We start from the raw sequence: 20,509 nt of genomic DNA on the forward strand, positions 1-20,509 counted from the left end.
GAAGTGGAAGATAAATATTCCTTGTAACAAAACTCAGTTACTATCCCAAAAATATTGTTGAGAACTTTGTTCATTGTATTACATAGAATATAATTCTTTATGAAAATATCTGGAGTAAATTCTTACCTGATATTAGCCCCAGATCAGTTTCAATTATAAATAATATGAACATATATATTGAAAAAAGAGGGAGAGAGAGAATTTGTCATATGAGCTGCCAGAATGTCTTAAAACTCACTCATAAAATGTATTCAGGCCTTAATAAATACACTTTTTGGCCGGGTGTGGTGGCTCACGTCTGTAATCCCAACACTTTGGGAAGCCAAGGCGGGCAGATCATGAGGTCAGGAGATCAAGACCCTCCCGGCCAACATGGTGAAACTCGGTCTCTACTAAAAATACAAAAATTAGCTGAGTGTGGTGGTGCACACCTGTAGTCCCAGCTACTCGGCAGGCTGAGGCAGAATTGCTTGAACCTGGGAGGCAGAGGTTGCAGTGAGCCAAGATCGTGCCACTGCACTCCAGCCTGGCGACAGAGCAAGACTCTGTCTTAAAAAAGAAAAATAAATAAATACCTACATATGTACAGTTTTCCATTTTTTTCTTGTCTGCAATTTGTTCCCATCTTCCTCCTCTTGCCATTTCTTTCTCCTCCTGTTCTTCTTCATCGTTGTCCTCATCAAATCACTTAATATTCTCAAAAATTATCTACCCTTGACAGCTACTTGAAATGTTTTTAGTGACGAGGTGAAATACAAAATAAATAAATACCTAATTAACCTTCTAAAGCATCTCTACCGTGACCAATAATCCAGCGAAGAGCATTTTCTAAGTGCTCAGGCACACAACGAAAGCGTTTCATCTTAAGAGCTCTAATTTTCATTCAAAATCAAAGCAAACACGGAACCTTTCCTTCTGTAGTGAAATCATCATTGCACAAGGTAAACACTCTCCGCTCTTCACGTCCAAGATGTATGAGTCTGACATATCTTTCCCCAGCTCAGAGGTCTTTTGTGATGCCAGATGCCGATAAGGAACTTGTGCCTGGTGTTCACAGGCAGCACAACACAACACCTTAATCTCTTCCCACAAAATTCCCTTTTTAGTGATCGTGAAATACACCTGCCATGCACCCTGGAGAGAAACTTGGGTCATTGTCCGAGAATTTTCATGATTCCCCACCCCTGAATGCCGTAAATAAGCATAAGTAAACAGCTGTGTCAACACAACCTAGGTAAGTTTTCAAAAATAAAAATGACAAGCTCTCCTCCTCTGTGTTTTAAATAAGACTCTCCTAAGATGAGTACAGCAGAGAGCATTTCTTAATGGTCTCCTGAAGTTTTGATGCAGTTGGTCTAGGACCATGTCTGGGAACCACTGCTATAGGCATCTGGCTTGTCATTTTTAATTAAAAAATTAATACAAGCCCCTGAGTATTTTTCATGTACATAATCATATTACCTGCAAATAAAGGGCTGCTTTCATTTCTTCAAAATCTATATGGTTGTATTTCTTTTTCCTGCCTTATTGAGTTTAGCAGTATCTCAAGAAAGACAGTCTAAAAAAATGAAATATGCTTCTGTATTTTACCAATAAATAGGAAATTTCAGTTTGAAAAAAATGGCAATTACAATAAATCTCAAGATATGAAATACTTAGGGATAAATTTATGAAAATATATTTAGGATCTATACACTAAAAACTATGTAACACTGATAAGAGTAATTAAAGAACTAAGTCAAAAAGAAATATTCCATATTAATGGGTTGGAAGCCTCAACATTATTAAGTGGACAGTTCTCCCAAAGTTGATATATGAATTCAATATAACCAAAATAAAAATCTCAGCAGATAGCTGCATATAAACGGACAAGCTGCTTCTAAAATTTGCCAAAATACAAGGGACCTCCAATAGCCACAGCAATTTTGTAAAATAACAAAGGTGGAGTACTCACACAAACTGATTTCAAGACTTACATAAAGCTAGAGTAATCAAGAAAGTGTGGTATTAACATAAAGATAGATCAATGGAATGGAATAGAGTGTAGACAACAGATAGTCAACAAAGTTGCCATGGCTATTCCATGGAAAAGTACAGTCTCTTCAACAAATGGTGCTAGAATGATTGTACATCCATAGACCAAACAAAAATTAAACACCTTAAAAAAAACCTCAATCCTTTCCTCTCACTGTCACATGATTAATTCAAAACAGTGATCAATCCAATTGTAAAATGGAACTATAAAAAATCTGAAGAAAAACATTAGATTAGGCTCAGATTTCTTAGAAAACACAAAAAAGCATAAATGAAAAAAGAAAGAAAATGGATAACTGAAAAAGTTTGCTCTTCAAAAGACACTCTTAAGAAAATAAAAGACAAGCACAAATGGGAAGATAATATTTTCAAAACCTGTATCTAGTAAAGGACTTATATCCAAAATATTTTTAAAGTGTTACAAAAATTCCATAATAAGAAAAATAAAAATCCCAATATGAAATAAGCTAAAGATCTGAACAGACATTTCACTAAATAAGAGATAAATGAAGATGGCAAATAAGCACGTGAAAAGATGCTCAACATCATTAGCCATTAGTTAAATCGAATTTTGACTCAAGATTGCTATAGCTATTCAGGGTCTTTAGTGGCTTCATATAAATATTAGGATTTTTTTTCCAATTTCTTTTTTTAAATTATTACGCTTTAAGTTCTGGAAAATACATGTGCAGAATGTGCAGGTTTGTTACGCAGGTATACACATGCCATGGTGGTTTGCTGCACCCATCAACCCATCACCTATATTAGGTATTTCTCCTAATGCTATCCCTCCCCTAACCCCCCACCCCCTGACAGGCCCCAGTGTGCAATGTTCCCCTCCCTGTGTCCATTTGTTCTCATTGTTCAACTCCCTCTTATGAGTGAGAACATGTGGTGTTTTGTTTTCTGTTCCTGTGTTAGTTTACTGAGAATGATGGTTTCCAGCTTCATCCATATCCCTGCAAAGGATATGAACCCATCCTTTTTTATGGCTGCATTGTATTCCATGGTGTATATGTGCCACATTTTCTTTATGCAGTCTATAATTGATGGGTATATTTGGGTTGGTTCCAAGTCTTTGCTATTGTGAAAAGTCCTGCAATAAATTTATTTCCAATTTCTGTAAAAAATGTCATTAGTATTTTTATGAATGTTGCATTGAATCTATAAATCTCTTTAAGTAATATGAACATTTAAAAAATATTAATTTTTCTAATGAACACAGGATATGTTTCCAATCATTTGTGTCTTCTTCTATTCCTTTCATCAGTGTTTTATAGTTTATAGTGTACAAATCTTTCAACTCGTTGCTTACATTTATTCTTAAGTATTTTATATTATTTTTCGGATGCTATTGTAAATGGGATAGTATTCTTGATTTCTTTTTGGATAGTCCGTTATCAGTGTACAGAAATGCTACTGAATTTGTAGGTTGATTTTATATTCTACAACTTTGCTTATTAGTTATTAATAATTTACTTATTAGTTATAACAGTTCTTGGTGGAATTTTTCAGGTTTTCTATACTTATGTATACTTATGTTGTCTGCAAATATAGAAAATCTATCACTTGCCAATGTGGATGATTTTATTTCTTTTTCTTGCCTAATTGCTCTAGCTATGGCTTCCAGCACTATGTTGAATAGAAGTGGAGAGAGTAAACATCCTCATCTTATTCCTGATCTTAGAGGAAAAGCTTTCTGCTTTTCACTATTGAGTATGATGTGGACCTGTAATATATGGCTTTTATTGTGTGAGGCACATGTCTTCTATACCTAATTTCCTGACTGTTATCATGAAAGGATGTTGAGTTTATCAGTAACTTTTAAGCCAACCCATTAAAATAAGGAAAGAATAGACTTTTAACAAATGGTTCTAAGACAACTGAATATCCTTGTGCAAAAGAATGAAGTTGGACCCCTTACTTTCATGATACACATAAGGAGTAAATTTGTATGACCTTGATTTAAGCAAAGCCTTCATGTATATGACACAAGCAACAAAACACTATAGATGGACTTCATCAAAATTAAAAACTTTTGTTCATCAAATAATACCATCAAAAAGGGGAAAAGATAACTCAGAGAATGGGAGAAAATGTTTGCAAACCATATATGTGATAAGGAATGTGTATATAAAACATATAAAGAACTCTTACAACTCGATAATAAGAAGACAAACAGCCCAATTAAAAATAGGCAAGGGATCTGAATAGACATTTCTTTAAAAATACATACACAATACATACATGGTCAATAAGCACATAAAAAGATGCTGAATATCATTGGTCCCTAGGGAAGTGCAAATCAAAACCATAATGAGACACTACTTCACACCCACTAGGATGGACAAAATAAAAAAATACAGAAATAACAAGTGCCGATGAGGATGTTCAACCCATACCCATTATTTGTGGGACTGTAAAATGGTGCAGCGACTTACCAAAACAGTTTGGCAGTTCCTAAAAATGTTAAACATAGGCTAACCATTGAATCCAACTGTCTCAGTCTGGTTTGTGCTGCTACAGCAAATTATCTGAGGCTGGGCAATTAATAATGAGGAGAAATGTATTTGCTTACAGTTCTAGAAGCTAGAAATTTCAATATCAAGGTACCAGCTCTGGTAAAGGCCTTGTTGGCTACGTACATCATCGCATGCTGGAAGACAAGAAGGCAAAAAAGGGCAAAAAATCAAAGTCACAGCCCCAAGCTCTTTTCGTAACCCTCATTAATCCATTAATGAGGGCTGAGCTCTCAAGACCCAAATACTTCCCCTTTGACCCCACTTCCCAACGCTGTTGCATGGGGTACTAAATTTCCAACATGTGCTTTTTGGGGGACATATTTAAATCACAGTACCAACTATTCCACCCCCAAATATATACCCAAAAGAAATAAACATATGTCTACACAGAAAAGTGTACATAAATGTTCATAGCAGTATTCATTATAATATCCAAAAAGTGGAAATAATTCTAAGTGGTAACATGTATGCAATGGAATATAATTTGGCAATAAAAGGCATGAAGCACTGATACATGCTACAACCTGGATGGACCCTGAACACATTATGCTAACTGAAAGAAGCCCGTCACAAAAGACCACATACCAGATGATTCCATTTATGTGAAATATAAAGAGTAGGTAGATCCACAGAGAGGGAAAAGGTGTACCAAAGGCTAGGGGGGTGGTTTATGGGAGTTGCTGCTAATGAGCATAGGGTTTGGGTGGGGGCAATGAAAATGCTCTAAAATTAGATTGTAGCGATAGTTGCATAACTCATGAGTACACTAAAATGTTTTATTGTACACTTTAAATGAGTGAGTTGCATGGTATATGGATTATATCTCACTATAACTATAGAAAAAGTTGTATGTGGTGCTTATTTTTATACTTTCCAAAATTTAGATTATGAAAAATAAAAGTAAAAGGGGCTGTCTACTCTCCTACCACCCTCATGCTATATGCTGTTCTGATTGTTCCTCCAGAGAGAATGAGAGACAGAAACAGAGACAGAGAAACGGATAGACAGAGGTGTAGGCACATAATTCGATGTAGATATTTACATGCAGATATAGAAATAAAATGTAAAGAATTTTGCTCATTCTTTACTATCCACTGCTGTCCAGATTTTGCCCTTTGTTCCTCATAATCTAGGTATGAGCTCCCCCTTCTCATGCAGACCCCAGCACACCTGCTGACTCCCCGATAAAAATGCAAATGTGAAAAGCCCTGGCCAAAAAGAAAACAAACATTACACAAATTTAATGAAAAGGGGGGCAATGTTAACAACATAGAGGAGGCAATGTAAAGAAATAAAAAAGCCTTAGACATTTCTCTTGATCTAAAATCTCTCTGTGCCCAACTATCACAAAAGGAATAGGGAAGATTTGAGAAAAACAGACAAAAATGAGAAGGGGATTTTATTTATTATCATTCCTCTGTGGAGCACCCCCAGTTATGACCCCATTTTTAGATTTTCCCTTGAAAATTTAGTTTATTATCCATTTATTTTGAAATGCAGCCTCCCTCTTCCTTTGAAAACCAGATGATGGGAGACACCTGAAGATGTCCTTGTTCTTATTCATATTTATATCCACATTGCCCAAATATACGGGGCCCCAAAGTATCAAATGGTTGCTGAATGAATGTGTGAATGAATAAATGAATGTGTGGAAAGACTGTGTAATCTTAAAATGGTCAAAATAAAATAACCACTTGTCCATTTTCATGCTGCTGATAAAGACATATCCAAGACTGGGCAATTTACAAAAGAAAGAGGTTTATTGGTCTTATAGTTCCATATGGCTGGGCAGGCCTCACAACCATGGAGGAAGGTGAAAGGCACATCTCACGTGGTGGCAGGCAGACAAGAGAAGAGAGCTTGCGCAGGGAAACTCCTGTTTTTATATAACCATCAGATCTCATGAGACGTATTCACTATCATGAGAACAGCCCGGGAAAGACATGCTCCAATGATTCCATTACCTCCCATTGGATCCCTCCCACAACACGTGGGAATTCAAGATGAGATTTGGGTGGGGACACAGCCAAACCATATCATCACTCTAGAGTGGAGAGTAAAACAATGACAGATTTTATATTGTTATTTCTACTAGTTTGACATGAGCTGGATAAAAAATATTTTCATAAGTAATGAACATTCATTGATTATCTCTTGAAAGTAGGAATCTATCATCCATTTTCTTTATATCCTCAGTATCTGATACAGTGTCTGGCCTATAGGAGGTACATAACAATTGTTTTTCAACTGAAGTACTACTTAATCATTACCTCAGTATCCCACGAAACTCACAAAAACATTAAAGTCCAGATGGTCAGATGACCTCTGCTTGTAGAGGAAGATCCACATGTTGTTAATGAAATACCCTGTGATAAAATATGAATTTTTCCTTATTAATTAAGTAGATGATCTCAGGTCAAAAACAGAGTGGGTACTTATTATTTCTGTCCTATAACAAGCTTTATTTTTATTGTTTAAAGTATCATGTCAATAGGTGGTGATGATCTAGCTGGAAATAAGACAAACATTAAAAATTATTTTGGAAAAGAAGACAATTTACAGATTCTAAAAACTGAATACTTTTACATAGTGTTTTTTAGTGTTTATATATAGTGTTTATGAGCATATATCTAGACAGTAAAAAAATGTAGCATAAGAGAGACAAACACTTTTTAGTTTAACCCAATCTCCTCTAAATACATTATTTGTTTTTTTATTTTTTATTTTTTACAATATCACATATAATTTCCATTCCATATAATTCTTTTTAAAAAATATTATATAGTACTTTCTTTATTATGATATGTATTTTTTATTTTATTATTATTATACTTTATGTTGTCTTTATCCAGGGTTGTCCTCAGTAAAAACTGAGAAATAGGAAGACTGTACTTGAATAGAGGGAGCTGGGGTTTCCTGCTCCCTTCTTATGGTAACCTGCACTGGAACAGTCACTCACTAAGCCTGTCCTCTTCAAGTCTGGCCTCCTTCCATAAGCATGAAATCTTGTGAACCTCATCCTTCTTTTCATTGCTTACTCATCCTCTGTCTCACCCTTTGGGGACCTTCTAGGATTGCTTTGCTTTCCAAAATGATGACTAGCTTCTGCTTTGTGTTCAGATATCGTTTGAGAATAATGGCTCATATGTTATAATATGTTAATACATTATATAATATGGCATTACATTAAATAGCCGCAATGCTTGCAATCACAGCCACAGTGCAGCCTCCTGCTATCATAAATCACATTTATTCAGCTTCTTTTGGAGCTGGTCCAGTGGCAAGAGGAAAAAAATCTAGGAATAGAAAAAGGTGGCGAAAAACACTCTTAAAACAATTGTCTGATATATGCTTCTTCAAACATTGTTTGACCCATGCAATGGCCAAATTCTTTTCTAAGATTCTGCATTTGCTTCATATTGGTGGTGGCTATAAGAAACTTTTTAATATGTGTCTCAAACGGTAGATAAAAAGAAATTGAGTCAGAATTATTATCTGCAATAAAAGCAGCTCATGGTGAGGAGGGCTCTGTAGCTGGTGAATATCGCAGCTGCCTGAGTAAGCACATAGGATAGCAAATTCTTTTAGAGACCTCCTAAAATGCTGTTACATCACGTGGTGCATTTGTTCTTGTGACCAGGTCAGTTTTCAGTTCAAGTAATTATATTTTGTGGACCTAATATTCCTGATGCCATTCCAGTTTTAGAATGTACTGTTGGCTTCTTCACCTTCAGGAAAACTCCTAGCAGACAGCTGTGCTGTACTGTTGACACCACAGGCTGATCTTAACTGCAGCACTCAGACAATGAGCAGTTCATCAAGACACAGGGACTGCTTTCCTTTGCAAGTCATATACATAGGAAATATGAATAATTGCCACCAGAAGAATTTGCTTCCGTCTTATTTCTAAAGCAAGGCATTTTCTGTGTTTTCGCTGTTTGTATACATTTGCTGTTTACTATATTAAAGTAGTTTATACTGTAGCATGGGGGGAAAATTAATTGATAGAGATTTCAGCTTGGTTTTTGACCATCCAAAAATCTTAACTCAGACAGACATTTCATTTTTCTAAACTGGACATTCTGCAGAGATAAATGAAGACAGATGGCATCACCTCGAAGCTGGTTATCCTGATGAAAGATCTCAGGGAGTCGCAGCTGTAAGCAACTGTGACCCTTTGACTTCTTACATGTAGACAGGTTTGGAGAGAGAAGGGAGGCAGCATGTTCGCCCAGCTGCGGCTCTGATATGAATGCTGACAGCGTTGCTGGGATTATTTTTTGTTTAAACTCTGCATCCCATTAGTTCTGATATGAAAAGCTGATCTTGTGACTGTAATGTATTCACGTTTCTGCCGCCAGGAAAAAGCACAGTCTGATTGAGCAAGGTAGAATCCAACACCATTCAGCCCAAATAACCTAAAACCCCAACCCTGATTGTGTCATGTCATATATTTTAAGAACCCAGTCCAGGCTGTTACATCAAGTAATATCGAATCAACAGACAGTTAAAATAATGACAATGGGGCTATCTGAAAAAATAAAAGCCATTTGGCCCCTGTAACTGTCAGGCTATTAATGTAGAAAATGAATGTCTGGGGTTGTTTTCCTGACACTGGAGAAACATTCCAATGGGCAATGATAAATTGGAAGGTGAGGGGAAAATCTCTTATCTCTACATAGACTAAAAAGCAGTTGACAACTGTTCCTACATTCTCTGTGTGCAGTCAGATAAAGAGTGCACGATTGGTTTCCCCTGGAATCTTACACTGAGTGTTTTTGCCTCATTCTGAGTGAATATTTGCTCAGAGAGCCAAAATACCACAGATAAACACATGGAAATATATTTGTGTAAAATATGGGGAGTCGAGAAGAGTGAGGTCCTTTAGAAGGATTTAGGGAGGGGACTGGGAAAAACAGGGAGCACATTTTGTGGATGTTCTCATGAATTATTTTTAATGGCCCAGACTGGGAACACTTTTGAATATATTAGGATGGGCATTAAGTAGAACAGTCAATTTCTTTCAATACTGATGCAGTTTATCCGTCACCAGGTAGATGAGATTTCAATGTGAAATGAATCATGAAAGCTAAAGTAAGTAACATATGGGATGTTAAAATTAATGATCATTCTACTCATTAGAGTGCATATAATGAACAAAACAGTCATTAAAATTATTTATCAAATCGAATACAGAAAATAAAATGCACATTTACTGGGTGATAATATTTTCATCAATGTTATCAATCAAAATATGTGTCCTCTCTTTTGCCTAGAAAAGAGTAAAAATAACATAAATAGTATAAGCCTCTGTTTCATCTATTAAATAAGAGTAATAATATCGTAGATCACTGTCATGAAAATTAGACTAATTGGATTTATTCCAGGCATTTGTTTGGTGCCCTGCTATGAGTGTTCCTTGTCTTGTGCCCTCCAGCAGACAGCATGGTCCTTCCCACATCCTGAGAGCCTCCTGGTTCCTGCCATGGCTCCCTGGCTAACCCTGACATGTGCAGGCGACTCTCTTACCCTCTCCTAACACGAGTTTGCTCAGTGATCAGATCTAAGCTGCCTTTTAAGAAACTGTGATATTAAACATGTTAATCTGGTCTTCCAAGTCAGAATTTCTAATGAGGACAATGGGTTCCAAGCACTCCTCCTATGTTCTAAAGAGAAACACAAGCCACAGCAAACAGGGCAGGGACGAGATGAAAAATCTCGAGCTCTTCTCATCCCATGTTCAGGAGACTGATCAAGAAGGGAAGAAAAACACTGATGGTGAAGATTTTCATGGAGAGCGTTCTTAAGAGTACAGCATGTCCTCTGCCCCCACCCAGGCTCAGGTTGCATTCCTCCTAATCCAAACCAGGTGAAGGAGAGCATGGCCTTCATCCCATAAAATTTAAAAGACACATAGACTGAGTATCTGACCCTAATGAGAAAATATCTAAAAGCAACAGGTGGATGGAGCTGTCTGTGATGAACTGTGAGAAAAGATGAATACCTTGACAGTGGCTGGCCAAGTGCCCCACATGGGCCAGTGTGGTCGCCATGGACAGTAGCCCATAAACTGTCTGCCATAAAGAGGCCATTTCAAACCACAGCCTTCCAGGGAGAGGTGATATCCACAGAAAGGGTCCATGTGAAGTGCACCTCAAGATGCAGACGGTGAGAGGAGCTGTCACCTTGAGAAGCAGCAAGGGGATGAGCTGTCTTGAAAGGACCACAAGTACACCCTGCAAGTACTAAACACCAGAGCATCAATACCAGATTGCAAGGGCACCAGTCAACCAAGACCTTGACATTCTCAGAACTCTTCTCCTCTCCCAATTCATAGCAAAAAGATAAAAGCAAACCATAGGTTCTTCCTCACTATAGGCTTCTGGGCCTGAGTCAGGCCAGAAGATACACTGTATAATAGTCCACTTAAGTATTTTTAAACAGCAACTGTTGACTGGCTAACACTCCTGTGAGTCAGCAATTTGGGCAGGTGCAGATGGGCTGCTCTTCTGGTCCTCTCTAGGCTCACTCGTGTACTAGTGCTCAGCTGCTGGGTCGGCTGGAGGCTTCTGGATCTTGCATGGTCTTGGCTGTGGTAGCTCCTCTCTCCTCCACACAGTCTCTCATCCTCCAGTGGGTAGCATTATGAGGGTTGGATAGTAACCCCGAAGTGCTGGCAGAAGCACACTTGGCCTCTTGCTTCCTGGACTCAGAACTGAAACAACATCACCCCTGCTGCATTCCTTGAGTGAGAGTTAGTCACAGGGTCAAGCCTGATCCATGGGGTAGACAAACAGACGTCATCTCTTCATCTCTTCATGGGAGGAGCTTCGAGATCACATTGCAGAGCCATGAATCCAGAACAGGCAATATTTGGGGCCCCTCCTGACATCAGTACCATGGTTGCTGACGCATGGTGAACACTGTGAGAGAGACGAGCAAGGGCCTGACCATTTAGGGGTATGGGCCTGGGAAGGAGATGGAGTCTTTTTTCTAAGTGCAGTGGAAGCCACTGTACGTTAGTGTGATTTACAGTTTTGAAATATTACTTAGCGATGCTACATGGGGAGTAGGTTGCAAAAGGGCCAGAGCAGAAGCATAATGATAAGTTGAAAGCAATTGCACTGATACAGGCAATGTTTATTTGACGGTGTCTTGGATGAGCAGCCACAGAGCTGGAGAAAATTCAATTAAAGGAAATATTTTATAAGTAGAGCAGGAAATACTTTATAAAGAGACTCATAGGACTGGATGATGTATTCACTGTAGGAGGCTCTGGAAAGAGAGGAATCCAGGAGGATACCTAGAGCTTTATGTGCTGGGTAAGTTGTGGTACAATTCACTAAGAAGTGGGAAAGCAGGAAAGGAGCTGTGGGTTTAGTAAAGCAAATCGATCTCTCTTTTGTACATATTAAGTTCCTGATGTCTCTTATTCAAATAGCAATGCCAAGTAAGCAATTAAACTTATGTGTCTAGAGGTCATCAGGGTGTTTAGAACTAGAGTCATCAGCGTACTCATATTTTAAAACACGAAAACGTATTTGCTGACCCATGGAGAGAATGCAGATAGAGAATGAGGTCCAGACCAAACCTTATAAAAACCAAATATTCAGAGGTTATCTGGAAGACAAGCCAGCACACGGGACCGAGGCGGACCCAGTGAACTCATCAGGCAGTCACAAATGAGAGGAAACCTTGGCACCACTGACACACTGAGCAAGAGAGCACTATTTTTGTGAGGACTCCCTGGCCTCTACACACCAGATGCAGGAGTACTCCCTTCACCATGAGGGACAAAAAAAAAATATGTCTTTAGACATGGCCAAGGCACCCCTGGAGGGCAAAATTATAACCACTGCCCTAGATGAAAGAAGTTGCCAACTGCATCAGACACAACTGAACAATCAACTGTGCAGTGATAAGAGGAGTGACCACAGGCTCTGGCCATATGGCCATCGTGTCCCCACAGAAGCTGTTTCAGTGTCACACTGAGAAAGGCAACTGGATCAGATTGGGTTGCAGAGTCAGTAAGAGGTGAAGAACTGAAGATAAAAACATAAGCAGTTCTTTAGAAATGACTTGCTGTGACAGAGAACAATTAGAGCTTTAGCTGGAAGGGCACTTGAGGTAAGGAAAGGGGCTTTTCAAGGGAGATGTTAGAACATGTTTGCATCTGATAGGAATAATTCTGCAGAGAGGAATAATTAGTAGTTCAGGAGATTGTGAGTGGAATACAGAGTGCAAAGGTCCTGACCCTGGAGAGGCTCCTAACACAGGTAAAAGGGGAGGAACAGAGGCTGCAGGAGCTGCAGGCACTGCTGTGGCTCTGGTTGTGGCAAGATGACGGGGTCCCAGCAGACCACTGCTCACAGGGGACTTGTCTTTAAGAGGGGCCAGATTCACTCTGAGAGGCTGAGTCTGCAATTCAAGGCTTTCTTCTAATTCTCCCCTTCTCCAGCTATATCTGCAGCAGTGCAGCACGAACGGTATCTGTCCAAATGCACAAGTCATTTCTTTAACTAAGCTCTACGGTAGCTTTGAACAGCTTTATTCAGAAACTTTCTGGGCTATTTTCCTCATGTTTGCAGTTCCCCGCTTTACCTGCTGCCACGCCTTTCCCCTTTACAGGCATCCCTTCCTAATCCACGATCAAGCTGGTACCACCAGCCCACCTGAGTATTTCTCTTTTTTTCCTTCTAGTGAACACTATTGACTGAAAGCTGACCGGGTTAGTATAATCCCCCATTTTACCCATACATTTCTTCATGCAATAGCAAACTTAAAATTTAAATAGGTTAGAGAAAATGAAATAGTAGGGATATTGTATTTGCCAGGGCTCTCCAGGGAAATAGAGCCCCTAGGATATCTGGAAAGAGGGTTATTGTAAGGAATTGGCTCCACACTAAGGGAGGCTGACAAGTCCCTCTATCTGCAGTTGGCAAGCTGGGGACCCAGGGCTCTCACTTCAGTTACAGCCTGAAGGCAGGAAGGGCCAATGTCCCAGCTCAAGGCAGGCAGGAGAAAGAATTCCCTGTTTCTCACGGGAGGTGAGCTTTTTGAATCCATTCAGGCCTTTGATGAATGAGGCCCACTACCACTGGGAAGGGCCATCTGTTTCACTCAGCCCATGGATTCAAATGTTCAACTCATCCGAAAGCCCCTTGACAGACCTACCCAGAATAATACCTGACCCAATGTCAAGGCACCCTATGGCTCAGTCAAGTTGACATAAATTAACTATGACAGGTGTTATGGGAGAAAAGGAGCAAACTGGAAGGCAAACAAGCCCAGGAGTTGTCTTTCCTAGAGAGATGCCCCCTAATTCAGTCACTGGTACCACCTGCTCAGAGCTTCACCTTTGCAATGGACCAATTGTTTACAGCTGCCTCAAATTCCTATGTTGAAATTCTAACCCCCAAGTTTGATGATATAGGAGGTGAGGCCTTTGGGTGGTGATTAGGTCATGAATGGAATTAGTGTCCTCGGAGACCCCATAGAGCTTCCTCGCTCCTTTCCACCATGTGAGGACACAGCCAAAAGTGGGACACCTATGAACCAGGAAGTGAGTTTGGCCAAAGTCCAAATCTACCAGCACCCTGATCTTGGACTTCCCAGGCTCCAGATAAATATCTGATGTTTACAGCCACCCAGTCTGTGGTGTTCCGTTACAGCAGTCCAGCTAGACCAAGACCCTGTGCAGGTCCAAGGCAGGATCATGTCAGGACAAAGATCCCGCTCAGGGCCCGTCCAGCCTCCATTCCTGACTTACTGTTCCATCCAAAATATTGCAGTGACTGCCTGTCAATATATTATTATAATCTTATGAGCCTCTTCACCTGCCTATAATATAAGACTTATTTCACAGAAACTAACGCTTCTACTCATGTAATATATCAGGCAATAGCTATGACATGGACAATATCCCAAAGCAACAGGCATCTGGAAGTATACCATCCAGAGTAAGTCAGAGAGGGCCATGGGTCACCCTTTAGGGTCTATTCCACCTCCGTGTTTCAAGTTTCATGTGGTTATGATGTGAACATGTGTATGCGTGGCCATGGTCCTTAGCTCTGGGGTTAACCAGACCTCTTTTCTACCCACCTGTTCTGAACCATGGTCTTGTTCCCACCATGCTCATGAGAGTCCTTGTCTCACGACACTCTGGTTCCACTGATAAAACACAGACTCAGTTTGTTTAACGATCCATTTGGAAATAGTCCTTCAAGTGATTAATGACAGCCGACAATAAGCATAAGTCAAATTAAACGTCCCTTCAGGTCATAAAAATGAGGTTGAGAGTCACACATATTCCTCCTCCACACCCAAGTCCACTGGGACCTACAACCACCAGGTCAATTTTACCAGTGTTCCCATCAGGGAAGGGAACCCTGAAAACCAGTAGTATATGTGACATGTTATTCATGCCACTGAAGATGGCTTTGCCACCTAAGCCACACTTTTTGCACTTTTTTTTGATCCACTCATAGTGTCATATTATGTATTCGGGTCATAGACATTTTCCTCTGTGAGAAAAAAGCTGGTCTATCTTAGATGAAAACCAACAATCATGACAGTGTTACATTAGCCCATGTTCTATCCCAAAGTAGTTGACGCCCTGAAAAGGGAAAATGAGGAAAAGAGAATAGGTCCACATGCACATTTCAATGAGTCGTTCATTGCAAGTCCCCAGTCACCCTTCACTCCTCTCTCTCATTCCCACATCCAAACCATCCTTCCCTACTTTTTATGTATTTTTTCATAGCGATCGTTGTCTTTTAACATACTATAATCTAGGCCGGGTGCGGTGGCTCATGCCTGTAATCCCAGTACTTTGGGAGGCCAAGGCGGGCGGATCATGAGGTCGGGAGATCAAGACCATCCTGGCTAACATGGTGAAACCCTGTCTCTACTAAAAAGACAAAAAATTAGCCAGGCATGGTGGCATGCACCTGTAGTCCCAGCTACTCAGGAGGCTGAGGCAGGAGAATGGTGTGAACCCGGGAGGCAGAGGTTGCAGTGAGCCAAGATGGTGCCACTGCACTCCAGCCTGGGTGACAGACTGAGACTCCATCTCAAAAAAAAAAAACAAACTATAATCTAAATATATTATGTTTTCATCCCTTTGTGTCTTTAAGCCACTACCACCTCTATTAGCATACAAATTCCTGGAGGGCAGCATTGTCTCTCTATTCTCTTAGCTGACGAATCTCCCATGACAAGTTCTGTGCCAGGAACACAATTACTTCTCCATAAAGTGTTGATCAAATGAATGGACTGGATTTTTCTCAATAGGTAAACGTTTTTGGGGGAGAACAAAGTAACAGACCAATTCATTCAGTCTCTCTTCTCTTAGAGAGAAGCAAGAAGGCCAAGGAATTTCTTCTCTTACACTCTTGTTTGCCTTGTCCCTTCTCCTAACTTCTACCTTAACATTTGCTTCCAACTCTAGTTTGATTGGCTTTAGCCCAGCTGTCTCCTGAGGATCTATTTGCTACTGGTTTATATTGGATGCAATTAAGTTGCCTTTTAAAAATTATGGTTTCTGACCTTATACCCAATTTCTAACTCATCCAAAATGTCTGTTTTATGTTACATTTTAATCCTCAATTCTCAGTACTGGCCTTTCATACCTTGTTCAAGTACAACTTGAGACTTCATTCAACTTCACACAGCCCCGTGAGCACTTGAGTGGTAACCAGGGGTTTCTGCCATTCATCCTAGTTGAATCACAGCTAAGTCACAAAGCCATTTGGACTCATTGCAAAACTTTTTTCTCTAACACTGAGTGGCACTGAACTGATTATGAGCATGTACTCACCCTGACCACATCATTACATGATTGCAACATCCTGAACAAACTCATTCTGCAGCACCATTGCCACATCCACAGAAGTAAGCATTGCAGCCCTGTGTGTAGACCATACTGCACTGTGATGTCCTGAGCCCGCACTCAAGAACCTCTTCTGATTCAAACCTGGAAACACGCTGCTTCCCTACCTGACTGCCCGCCACTGATTTTCTTGGGTAAGTAGCTTTCAACTGCACTTGTGAGATAGAAAGAAACTAGAGATGATTTCTCCTCTGAAGATGGAACCCTCGGGATTGCTGACACCTCATTCTTACACACCATGTCAGCCCATATTTCCCACCCCTGCAAAGGACATTGCATATCATCTGCTATGTTAAAGTATCCCCTTTTTCTATCACAGTACAAAGAAATCTCAAAGAAAAAATATATATAGATTAGGAAAGTCACAGGTACTCATCTCATGCAACTTATTTCATCTGGATGGAAGTGAACTCTTTCAGAGTCTTCCTTTTCAAATCTATCAGTCTACCATCACAGTGCCAAAGAGCTCTAGGAAATTAAAAAGATATTAAATGTGGCTTTTGTCCTTAAGGCTCATACCCAGCTAAGAGAATAAAGCATATTTTCATAAAAAGTTACCTTCTCATAAATAATACAAGCTAATATACCATGACTCAGAGAAAAGAGAAGATGACCTTTGTCTAAAGTGACCAGGACAAGGACAAAGAGAATAGATGAGAGGGGGTCTGTGCCCTAAAAATCAGCTCAAATTGAACTGATAGAATGGAGGAGAGTGAGCATTCAGAGAACAACTGCAGAGTTAGGTAGCAGGGATCAGTGGGCATTTGACACACAGCATATGGCTGCTTGAGGTCAGAGGTTCATCAGTTCATTCATTAATTAACCTATTAGTTCAATAAATGTACTGAATGTGTTTAATACAATAGATAACATGTTAATTGGGTACAAGAAACACAACTGTGAACCAAAACGAGGTAATTACTGCCCTCATGGAGCTGACACTATTTTAGAGGAAGAGACAGAAGCCAGACCACTTTGCTAATTAATAAATTATATCTTGTGTTAAGTAAGTGCTGGAAAGGAATGAAGCATGTTCTATAAAATTGGAGGGTGGCGGATGGGGGGACACTCCAAGAGGAGAGCTGGGAACAGCACACTGGGAAAGGGAACAGCAAACGTGAAGTCTCTGGGGAGCAAAGAACTCTCTGCATCTGGATAATCACAGTAGACTGGTGTGGCTTGCACCGAGGAGATTTTGTTTTCTTTCTTTCTCTCCGTTTCTCCGTTTCTCCCTTTCTCTCTTTCGTTTCTCTTGCTCTGTCACCCAGGCTGGAATCAGTGACACAATCATGGCTTGTTGCAGCCTGACCTCCTGGGCTCAAGTGAGCCTTCTGCCTCAGCCTCCTGAGTAACTGGGACTACAGCATGCACATGTTGCCCAGGCTGGTCTCATACTGCTGGACTCAAAGGATCTTCCCTCCTTGGCCTCCCGAAATACTGGGATTACAGGGGTGATCCAGGACACCCAATACCCTAGAGGAGGATTTGAGAAGCACAGAGTCCAGGGCAGCACCAGGCACAGCCCTGCCCCCTGCCGGAACGGGACTCACACGTGTTTTTATCCTAAGAGTAGTTAGAACACTTTGGACTATTGTAAGTCAGAAAGTGACATAATAAATGCATATTTTAAAGAGATCATTCATGTTGATAAGTGAGGAATAGAATGGAGCGGCACAAATGGAAGTCAAGAAACCAGTGATGTGACTAGTGCCAAAATTTGGAGGACAGATGTGGACTTTTTGAGGTGGTTTCCAGAAAAAAGGCCATCATTTTGATGTTAGAAGTAATTCTTGACAACATTTCAGCATAAGACAAACCCTTTTATTTTCTCAAGTGATACATCTGACTGTATCTGTAGACACAGAGAAAGATCAAGTGGTGAGGGAAAATTTTCAGGTAAAAGAGAGACAACAGGAAAAACTAAGAGAGTAAGATCTTAAAGAAGACAGAGATGCCAGCTGGAAGGGTCAGCCTTTGAAAGAGGATGCTTCCTGCTTTGAGAGGCTGGGAAAGGAAGACAGATATCGTCTGGCCAAGGAAAGAACATGTGAGTTTGTGGTATACTCAGGAACAAAGTTTCATGACTTTCGTGCTGCAGGACCTCTATCCATTTTTTACCTGGCATCGCTGGCCTGTGACAAGGGGGAGGCACCTGTGTTGTCAGAATATGCTAAAGGTCAACAGGCCAAGTCCATCCATAATTTGCGGAGGGTAATAGAATCAGATGCGGAGGATTGAAACGAGAAAGACTGTTAAGGAATAGTGATGAAACCACTTTCTGGAATCACAGAGGACAGCCAAGAGCTTGAGGACCTCTCTTCTCCATGTGTCTAAAAATGTGAATAGGAGACACCCTGTAGGAAGGAGTCTCCAAAGCGGGATAGCAGCATGGCCTGGCCAGGTTCGGATTGCAAGAGGAGCCAGGGCTACAAAGGGTAGACCTGAGATGCAAACAGAGCAGCTAACTCAAGGCCAGACTCTTTCCACAAGGAGACGGCGGGAAGAGTTCATGCCTTGGGCAGTCTTTGTAGTCAGCGGGCATAAGTGAATTCGGGGACTTGCAAATGGTGTTAGTTTCAGAGCTTATATGAGTAAAAGGAGAATTTAGCTACCAAAATTTATGAAATGGACCAATCCTAAATTTCTTTGAAAAATCACCGTAATTGCCTCCATAAGCTCTGACCAAGGTCACAGTTGGGTCACTCTGGCAAGACAGAAAATAAGACAAAGCAACCAGGGGTTCCCAGAACCATGCTCCCAGCGCAAGCTCTGTCTTCACCCACACTCAGGTTCTTCTGAGTTCTCTCTCACCTCAGTTCTCTAAGCCCTCTTCCCTTACATTTCTATCCCCAACTTTACTATTCCCTAAGAAACGAGAGCTGGTGCACCCCTCTGGAGAGAAGCCAGATCCCAAAGCCCTCCCTGCTAGATGGCTGCAGTAGAAAAACAGCACAACTATGACTCCATTACATTTCGTTGACCTGAAAACACAGTGATCTGGGGGAGAAGGACTTTTACTGAGGCCTTAGCTGATCGGCACTCTCAGTAAGGGGGAAATAAATGGGTTCCATTAAGATTTTTGAGCCAAAACAAAAGCTTGCTGGGATAGTTTGGGCTTGACATTAAGGAAATCTCAGCTTAGAGGCACAATGCAGCAAGTGGAAGGTCTCCTCACATCCTCCCGGCGAGGGATTTCAGGGTCCGAGTCCCATTTCAGCCTAGTGTACGCTTTGTTTAAATCTTTTGCAGTCTCTTTTGAGCTTAGTCATTCTTATAATATTGCTATTTTTTCTTCATTCAATCTAAAATTGTGGCTCCTCTGAAATGTTACAAGAAAGCTCCAAATCAGAATGCTACACAGGCAGTGTGGTGGTTTTGGCGGTATGTGGCTCTATTAAGTAGAGTCAATTTAGTACTGGATAAAGGAAAAGACTAAATTAGAATCGTGGTTGGCAGAAATAGTCTCCCATCTGGCAGTGTAATTACATACTACCTTGACCTGAACAGTCCTTGCTGTTCCAAGTACCAAGATTCCTTTGGAGAGGGGAAGAAAGAAAAATAGATCAAAGTTTGGAAAGTATATTATTTAGAATACATTCTATATCTTTTTGAGAAATAAGCTGCATACATCTTTTTCTAATATGGTCCTCTCTTTTATAATTAAATGAAATTTCCAGTCACTTAATGAATGTGACCACTTTATGGCCGGGATAAACAGATGAGATCTGTGTGCTCATTTTCACCCATGACATCAGACACTATTTCAACTAGGACACTGATTCATACCCTCTTTGGCGTCCTCGTTCCTGAGGGTTTTTTTTCTTTTTTAAAGGGTCAGTCTTAGTTGCTGCTGACATGCGGCATTTTCAAAGACTCAGAGTGGTCTTTATTACAACCCTTGACTTCACCTTCTATGCCAACAGGAAATTTTATACAGCTGTAACCTCCTCATTAGAACAGTGCCAGGAAGTGGTTCTGGCGTGGTTTGATGTTGCCACCTACTGGCAAAATCAGTCCTGTTCGCCTTCTTGCTTTATTTATTTATTTGTTTATTTCTGTTCTA

At 40.3% G+C, this 20,509-nt stretch overlaps 1 protein-coding gene across 1 annotated transcript in view; it reads right to left on the minus strand.

The window, feature by feature from the left end:
• Window positions 1-6,826: 6,826 nt before the first annotated feature.
• C6H6orf118 (chromosome 6 C6orf118 homolog) overlaps window positions 6,827-20,509 on the minus strand; it is an 88,023-nt gene continuing 74,340 nt past the window's right edge. The window contains exon 11 of the mRNA XM_063813649.1: window positions 6,827-6,922. The gene's annotated coding sequence lies outside the window, so the exon portion shown is untranslated. The remainder of the gene's footprint in view (window positions 6,923-20,509) is intronic.

Source organism: Pan troglodytes, chromosome 5, assembly GCF_028858775.2.
Source record: "Pan troglodytes isolate AG18354 chromosome 5, NHGRI_mPanTro3-v2.0_pri, whole genome shotgun sequence".
NCBI lineage: Eukaryota > Metazoa > Chordata > Mammalia > Primates > Hominidae > Pan > Pan troglodytes.